The 8,655-nt window shown below is 48.1% G+C and overlaps 1 long non-coding RNA gene across 1 annotated transcript; it reads left to right on the forward strand.

Annotated features, from left to right (window-relative positions):
* The first annotated feature begins 4,452 nt into the window (after positions 1-4,452).
* On the forward strand, positions 4,453-5,709 carry LOC112944323. The gene is made up of 2 exons (XR_003248753.1): positions 4,453-4,691; positions 5,429-5,709. It is a non-coding gene; the product is annotated as an uncharacterized LOC112944323 (long non-coding RNA).
* Positions 5,710-8,655: the final 2,946 nt, after the last annotated feature.

The following is an 8,655-nucleotide window of genomic DNA, read 5'->3' on the forward strand; positions in this document are numbered from 1 at the left end:
CCGCTTAGCTGAGTGCAACGAAGCAGTTGCACTGCTTAGCTCCAGCACCCTGACAGGGTGGTAAATTCAGAGCCCTGAGGGACCTGCTGAGGTTGAAGACACAATCCTTCACCTGTTCTTGTAGGACATCTGTCAGCTCTTTCACAGAGGACTGGCAGGAAGGGAATCAAAAAATTCTTACTGTTTGGAGCCATTCGTACTGAATCTGCGTGTACTGAGTCTCAGATGCCCAGTCTTGTCCTGTGGATTGGGCTTTGCCCACCTCTGCCTTGCTTGCTGACATCTCTGCTGACATCTTGTGTGTCCCTTGCTACTGCAGCCTCTTCTCCCAGCCCTGCCCCTCTCCCAGTGCATCTGGGAATTGCCTGGGTAGCAAGTGACTGGATACAGCAGCTGTCCATGCCCTTTGCCTGTCTAGAGTTGCAGACACAGAGCAGATGGTTTCATCTACACCGAGACAAGGCTCTGTCTACAGGGCTGACTTGGGAAGCAGAAGAGACGTGTGAACAGCTCCTTATTCTCCCTTTGGTTGCCTGCTTTCCCATTACTGTGCAGCAGCCAGTTAAGACCTACTTGGCCCTTCCAAGGAATAAAGACAGGGGTCAACGTATGGTGTGACTGGACACACAGAGCCCCTGGATTCTAGTCCAGGTGTGTGGGGACCAAATGCCTGCAGAGAAAGGAGAGAAGGATGCAGCTGTTGTGTATAATGGGGACTCTTTTTGCAGAGGTTTCTGGTCACACACTGACCGTAGTTTTTGCCAGCTCCTAGGGAAGGAAGCAATCTGTGTCATCTCACAGCGGGCTTCCTTAAATCTCGGCCTGATTAAGCAGTGGCAATATGGGCTGCCTGAGATGAAAGAACAAGCTTCCTTCCCTGAAAAGGGCTGATTGTTAGTCAAGTGCAGAAATAGCCCATTTAAATGTTTGCATTTTCCTGCAGTCAGAGTCTGGTAGCAGATGAAATCACTAGATTATGACTCCAGTTGAGCAGAAATCTGGAAATGAATAGCGTCCATCAACTACCGACATTGCTTTGGGTACAAACTGTGTCCATTTGCCATACATACGGGAAAAGGGAGTCTGAATGCTCTGGGTCTCAAGATGTTTGAGGGATGTTGGGAATATCCACTCAGCCTGTGACTTCTTGTCTGTCCTTGAGAATAGTGTGTTTGTGCTTTTCACAATAATGATATGGGCTGAAATACATAGTAACTGCACGGAGAGATGCTTGTACTGTGGCATAGCTATAGAAAGAGGAGGTGGTGTTGCAGGTCCTTGGAATAGTTTCTCCCGGATTTATGTGCAAGATTTTAGACTCATTTGTAAATATAGCTGGTGGTTTTCCATCAGTACATTTGCTCAGAGCTGTATCAGCGATGTATGGAGGATGAGTTTGATACTCAAACATCTCRTCAAAAATTGCTATAAGTAGTTACGTCAGAGCTATTTATTCATTGTCTAGAGATAAATGCACTCTGGATGCAGTGCGGTCAGCTTGTAGATCTTGTTTGTCTTAGTTTCTTATGCTTTTTAAGGATCTAATTAATTATAGAGAGTGACTGATGGTCAGCACTATACAGTTCAAGCAGAACTGTGATTTCCTTCATGTTTCTTGTCTTTAATTCCTGGAAAACAGTAATCTAGGGCCTGACTTGATTGCAGAACCCCAATATTCAACAGGCAAGAAGAAGATATTGTGAGCTTTAGGTTGTCTGAGATCATGTGATTATGCTGATGTATAGGCAAACATCGATGCTTCTCTGACTGCTGGAGCAGAGAAGCACTGAGACAGAATAAAGGTCAGAATTTATCTGTTTTTGCTGGTAGTCACTTTGTGGAAGACATAAGTTAAAGCTGTCTGCTGTGATCCCATGGACAGTTGGYAGTAGCCAGCATGCTGCTTTGGAGGACATAAGCCTCAGGATTTATGGCTGCTGCCAGTCTGCAGGTGGCCTGTTCCTTGTCTGCAGATTTGCAGGTCCACAGAGCGAAGGATGGAATTGCTTTGCACACTGTGTGCTTTCAGCATGATGGTTGGAAGTAACAGTAAGCTTCATCTATATATACATATGTTATATATATATTTACATATATGATACATACTTATACTTTTTTATATGCATATCTGAAAAAAAATTCAAGGAGATTGTCATATTTTACAGATGAGATAAATAGGGATTGCTCACTCCCTGCTGCTGAGAGGCAGCAATCAGACCCAGAGGTAACCTTTTGCTTAACACCATTAAAAGTCCCATGACAACTACAGTCTCCAGCTTGGGAAGTGCCCTGAGGAGCAGTTTGGTAGTACCTGGAAGGCACCATTGGTAATGGSATCATTCTACTCACCTTGGGTAATGGGATCATTCTACTCACCTTGTTTCTTATAGTCCCTTCTAAGCCTCCTGCAATTGCTGAGGAAGGGTAGTACTGTTGGCACACTGTTATTCTGACACAGCACAACTTCTATTGCAGGCCTGGAGGCTTGAGCTGACTGTAGTGATGGTATCAGAGCTTTAGCACTACCAAAGACATTTGTGACTATGAACAATCYCTGGCTTCCATGTCATATGATGCAGGATGGCTTAGGTCAACAGTGCTTAGGACTGACTACTTCCACACTGCAGTCTTTGCTGTGAGTGCTGTGATTGATTGCTGTGATTTTGAAGATACGTGACAGCCAGGATGTGACCTATCTCATGTGCAGTGATGCATTGCCTAGGACAAGCTGAACTGATCCTCTTCAAACTAGGATCTACCTGCAAAAAGCTATTCCTACAGTATGGATGAAGAGTCAAGGACTAGAACCTAGAGCAAGGTCTCCTTGAATCACAGAATCACAGGAGGTTTGAGGTTCGAAAGGACCTCCAGAGATCATCTAATCCAACAACACCTCTGCTCAAGCAGGGTTGTGTAGGGCACATTGCAGAGGACTGTGTCCAGGTGTGTTTTGAATATCTCCAGAGAAGAAGACTCCATAACATCTGGGCAACCTGGTCTAGTGCTGTTACCCTCACAGTCAAGAATATTTTCCTTGTATTCAGATGGAACTCCCTCTGTTTCAGTCACTGTCTGTTGCCTCTTCTCCTGCCGTTGTCCACTCTTGAAAGTAGTGTGGCCCCCATCCTTTTGCCACTCTTCCCTCACATACTTGTACACACTGATAAGTCCCCTCCTCAGCCTTGTCTTCTCCAGGCTAAACAGTCCCAGCTCTCTCAGCCTCTCCTCCTAAAAGAGATGCTCCAGCTCCCTAATCATCTTTGTATCCCAAAGGAAACCAGGGAATGGAGCTGTTTGGCCATGTGGGCATACCCCAAAGGAGCTTGCTGGGAGCATGGCAGCACCYTGTACCTCTCACTTTCCTTCTGAGCATTGATCTGGGTTGCTTGGGCAAAGGGTTCTGGGATTTGCAAATCCCAGTTTCTATGGAGAGCTCTATTCAGAGCCCTGAATCTTATTTGGGTGTGGAATCTAGGAAAACCAAGGCTCTCCTGGAAGAGGAGCAACTATCCAGCAGGGAGAAAGGAGGTTAGGGTAGAGTTAGGGTTGGGTTAGGGTTATCTGATTCATTCCCCGGACCCCTGAAGCCTCTCTGGAACCAGATGGCAGGTGTTAACATCTTTCTTGGAGTTCAGATAACAACATATGCTGCTGAAGGATGATTTCCTATGCAGATGCAAGCTGTCACATAGAAGCATGGTATGTGKCTCAGCCCTCAGGGCTTCTTGCTGAAGAAAGTGGCAAGATATGCCTGGATATATCTTTTTCTTGTTCTGTTGTATATCAGGAGGCCTGGCAGCCTCCTTCTGCTGCCAGGAGGCCAGCAGAAGTCCTCCTGGTCTGGAGGTAGTAAGAAACCTGCTTGGCCTCATCTTGTAACATTCTCATTCTCGGGACCGGGCCATGCACCAGCAGGAGCTGGATTGCTGTGATCTATTTGAGCTATTGATCTTCTGATGGGTCTCATTCTCCCTGGACTCTCCTAGGATCTGATAACTCCCCCCAACACCTTTCACCAATCATCTCCTTCCCTCCCACAGAATCCACTGTGTTCGCGCACCTCAATTTTTTCCACCTCTCCCTCCTATGTACAGACCATYGCCACCTGCCCTAAGGCTTCCCTTATTGCCAGCCAAGGTCTCTCTGCAGCACGTCGTCACCAGTGTATCCTGACAGCTTGGCAAAAATTGCAAAACGAAACTATCTTCTACCACATTTTTCAGTTTTGCCACCAAAATTTGACAGATCCAAGAGCCCGAAGCTGCTTCTGCCACCCTGTCTGTGCTCGGTGACCTGGAAGGGACCTAGTCAAGTCTCTCTTTAGCAGTTCCCCAGCTATGCTTTCTCTCATGTAAGTGCTCTCAAACTCATAATCAGATCCTAAGTGACTGGAGAAGTTCAGCTTTGAGACTGATGTGTACTCCCATCTCTCTCCTTTCTTTCAGACCATGCTGCTCCAGAAGGAAAGGGCAGCTCTGAAGGACATTAGTCCTGAGGAAGTGCAATAGACCACCTCAGCCTGCTTGATCTTTCCAACCCCAGACTCTGCCGCTTTTAATATAGGCAGAGGGCTGGCAGGTGGGACATGTGAGAGCAGAAGAGGTGGGTCCATGGGAAGAGGACAGCCCGCAGCTCCAGTATTCAGGCACCAGATGGCATTTCTTTGGGAACCCGAAGGATTTCTGCTCTAGGTGAGAACGGGCTGTCCTAGGGATGAGGGCGTTGGGAGAATGTAACCCTGTGGGGATGGCATTTTGACTTTCTAGACAAACCTGAGCTGTTGATTTGGTGTCCTGGGTCTATGCTGGGTATTTACCAGAGGGATGTGCCCATTCCATTAGTTTGCCTAGGACCTAGCTTGTACCAATATCCTTCTTAATTACAGACAGGTTTTTTTTGTTAGCTCCTTCCGTCTTGTTGCCTTGAACTCTATAGCCACCTCTCTGCGGCATTTCCTCTCTCTCCATTTCTAGACTGATCTCATGTATTACTGCAGGGCAGTTTGGGATCTGCACTAGCTGAGATCATCACCAGAATGAGTCTCAGATTGAGTACTTTRATTTTCTAGTCTTCCCCTTTGCCTTGATCGGAGGGTGGATCACGAAAATAATAGAGTATCTTGCAGCTTTTATAGTTTTTGCCAGGATTTTAGTTCCCTGGGAAAAAAAATCCCTAGAGAGATGCTCAATTTAATCACGATTAAGGTCAGTAAAAATCYGGTCACTGATCTTCTGCACAAAGAGGGGTTGTATTTGCTCATTAGTTGGGGTATGTACTGGGAATTCACAGTTACATGGGACCTACKTGGTCTGTTTTCACCTGCATTTTGACCTGCAGGGTAAAATACTGATATTTATGAGAGTGCCTTTATCTGGGGAAGGCTCTATCTGTTCCACAAGGTGTCATGGTTTTCTCTTTAATGTCCTAGGGCTTGTTTTCAGGCTTAGGACATGTGAGGAARGAAGAGCCTGAAGAGGCAGATGGAATGGAAGAAAAGGCAAAGAGGCTGTAGACAAGTGGACAGGCTGCTTAAAAGATTGACTATTGCATGCTGTGTGGAAAGATTGAATGAAAGATTGYACTTATGTGCACCAGAACTGCACACCTCTCTTCCCTGCATATGTTAAATGGCATTTGTTACTCCTTAGGAGCCCTCCTTTATGTAAACTTCCGCATAGCTCTGTACTACATCCTTATGGCCCCATCTGCTATTCCCACCTCCCTAAACCTCTGGTATGTTTTTTGAGGGAGAAAGTCTATAAAATAAAACTTGTCCAGTCACYCAAGCTGTTTGCTGTGCTGGTGTTTTCTTTGGCTGATGTGTCTGTGGTGACTTCCTGTAGATGCACGATTGTGTGTTTCAGAGTTAAGATACAGAGATGAGGGTAAAGCTGCAGTGACCATACAAATAAAAAATCCGTGTGTGCCCTGGAAGATGCAGTACTTGTTTGGGTCGCTGTGTGAGCCATCACTTTGTTACAGTGGCTCTACTGCTTCTCAGATGCTGTAGTTCACGAGCAGAAGCTATGGATATCTGACCAAGTGCGGCATGGAAACGTTGTGACTTGACAGCACCGTACACAAGATGATTAGTAAACTGTAAATAAGATCCTCTGTCCTTCCCACAATGATGTGTTATGCAGCCTGCAGCGCCCAGGACGAGCCAGCACAAAAAGGGGGGCTGGCAGGGCCGGCTGGGCAGGCTGCAGGGCAGYGTGACGGGGTGATGGAGAGGCTGGCTGGCCAGCAAGGTCTGCTCCGCTCACCAGCACACGGGTCTCAGGGATGGGTGGCCCCTAAGCGTCTCCTGTCCCCCACTAGGTGGCACTGGGAGCCCTTCTATGGCACCTCTGTCCCCCCAGACACGCAGCCTGTCCTGTGCCAGCACCCGCTCGCTGCCAGGGCAGCCCTCGCGGCGCTACTAGACCAGGAGCACAACGCAGAGGGGCCTGGACATTGCAAGCAGGCCCCCTGCCCCTGGGGGTTAGTGCATTGCCTGGAGTTGGTGTGTCATACACAGAGCCAGTCCTAATGGGAGGAGGACGTGTTTTGTTAGGAGTCCATGCCTTGCATGCTGATCCTGCRCTGCTGGGAGTCATCGCAGTGCACGTGCACGGCTGGGAGCTGGTGCATTACAAGGGCCCTGCTGGGAATCACTGCGGCGCTGCTGGGAGTCACAGCACGGTGTGTGTCCCCTGGGGGTCACTGCTGCTGGGGCAATGTGTGCTGACCCTTGCTCACTGCAAGTCAATGTGCTGCCTGTCTCCTGCTGGGAGCTAGTGCCTCAGGTGTGTGGAATGAGAACTCAGTGTTGTCCTCCTGCCCTGCCTCGCTAGACGTCAGCATGTCACATGCTAGTCATAGAATCACAGAATCATTAAGGATGGAAGGGAGCTCTACAGACTATCTGGTCCAACCCCGTGCATATGCAGGATGAACTGGAGCACGTGGCACAGGACTGCATCCAAGTCTCCAGAGATGGAGACTCCAGAACCTCTCCGGGCAACCTGTTACAGTGCTCTGTGATCCTCACTGTCAAGAAATGTTTTCTTAAGTTCCTGTGAAACTTTTGGTGCTTCAGTTTGTGGTCTTTTCCTCTAGTTCTATCAGTGGCCACCACTGAAAAGAGGCTGCCCCCTCCTCCTCCCTGCCTCCCTTGAGGTATCTATAGACACTGATCAGGTCCCCCCTCAGCCTTCTCTTCTCCAGGCTGAACAGACCCAGCTCTCTCTGCCTTTGCTCACAGGGCAGATGTTCCAGGCCCCTGATCATCCTCGTAGCCCTGCGCTGGACTCTCTCCAGCAGCTCCACATCCCTCTTGTACTGGGGAGCCCAGAACTGGACACAGTCTCCAGATGTGGCCTCACCAGGGCTGTGTAGAGGGGGATGATCACCTCCTTCGACCTGCTGGAGATGCTCTTCTTAACGCACCCCAGGATCCCGTTGGCCTTCTTSGCCACAAGGGCACACTGCTGCCTCATGGTCATCTTGTCATCTACCTTGACGCCTAGGTCCCTCTCTACAGAGCTGCTCTCCAGAAGGTTGGTCCCCAGCCTGTTCTGGTGTCCAGGGTTATTCCTCCCCAAGTGCAGGACCCTGCACTTGCCTTTGTTGAACTTTATGAGTTTTCTCACTGCCCAGTTGTCCAGTCTGTCCTCTCCCATTAGGTCCTATAGAAGGAACAAGGACATTTGGCCACAGATTGCTCTGCTGAAGCCCTCCTGTCTGTGGTGGGCATAGAGATGCCATGCCACTGAGATTATTTTGAATAATTATTTTTAGTTATTTATTTTTTGAAATGATGTTAAATAGGCGCATCCAATATTCTGGTCCTGCTCCACWGCTCTTCCTAGGTGCACTAGCAGGTGACAGATTTCCCTCTGTCCCTATCTCAGTGCCAGCTTTCCTGGCTATCTCTGGCTGTCTCACCCACTATCCCGACTGCTTTCTTGGCTCAGCTTTGCCTGCTGTGTCCTGTGGTGTTTCACCCTCCCTGGCTGGAAGTGATCTCTGCTTGCAGCCTCGTTAACTCCTGCTGCTGCTGCAGAGGTGGATATCCATCCATTTAGCAAGGCTTAGCTCACAGCTGTTGCTTATTGCTTTGTGGGGCTGAGAAGTGAAGCCAGAGCCTAGGCACTGCTGTAAGGAAGAGCAGCAATTGCTTTTCTATTTTTTTTTTACATTTCTTTTCTGTTTTTTTCTTTTACATTTATGTTTTACATAATGTAAATGTTGTGTAAATGTTTACATTTTTCTCCTTCACTCTCAGCCTTGGCAAGCAGAGCAGGTGTGATGGTGGCTCAAGCCCTTCAGAACAGTGTCTCTCAAGCTCCCTGCAAACTCAAGCAGAGGTGACAGGTCTTTGGGATCCTTTTCAGGCTTTCTATAACTGCAGGAAGAGAAAAAGGTTTTTTTTGTCCTGGTGGTGATTGCGATTGACTAAAGTTCGGTGCAGTCTGTGACAGCACACACGTGCAGGAGGAGGCCCTTGGAGTGCTCTGTGGTCCTAGCAAGCTCATCTGGTAAAGTACAAGAATGTGTATTTGCTATATGGACACACAAAGGGACTTAAATGCCAGTCCTGGAGCACTGAGGCATCTAGGGTTAGATATTTGCCTTCAGATGATAAAGGACTAAACCTCCAGCACCATGCGT

The sequence above is a fragment of the Nothoprocta perdicaria genome, unplaced genomic scaffold (assembly GCF_003342845.1).
Source record: "Nothoprocta perdicaria isolate Ctin4 unplaced genomic scaffold, notPer1 scaffold_166, whole genome shotgun sequence".
NCBI lineage: Eukaryota > Metazoa > Chordata > Aves > Tinamiformes > Tinamidae > Nothoprocta > Nothoprocta perdicaria.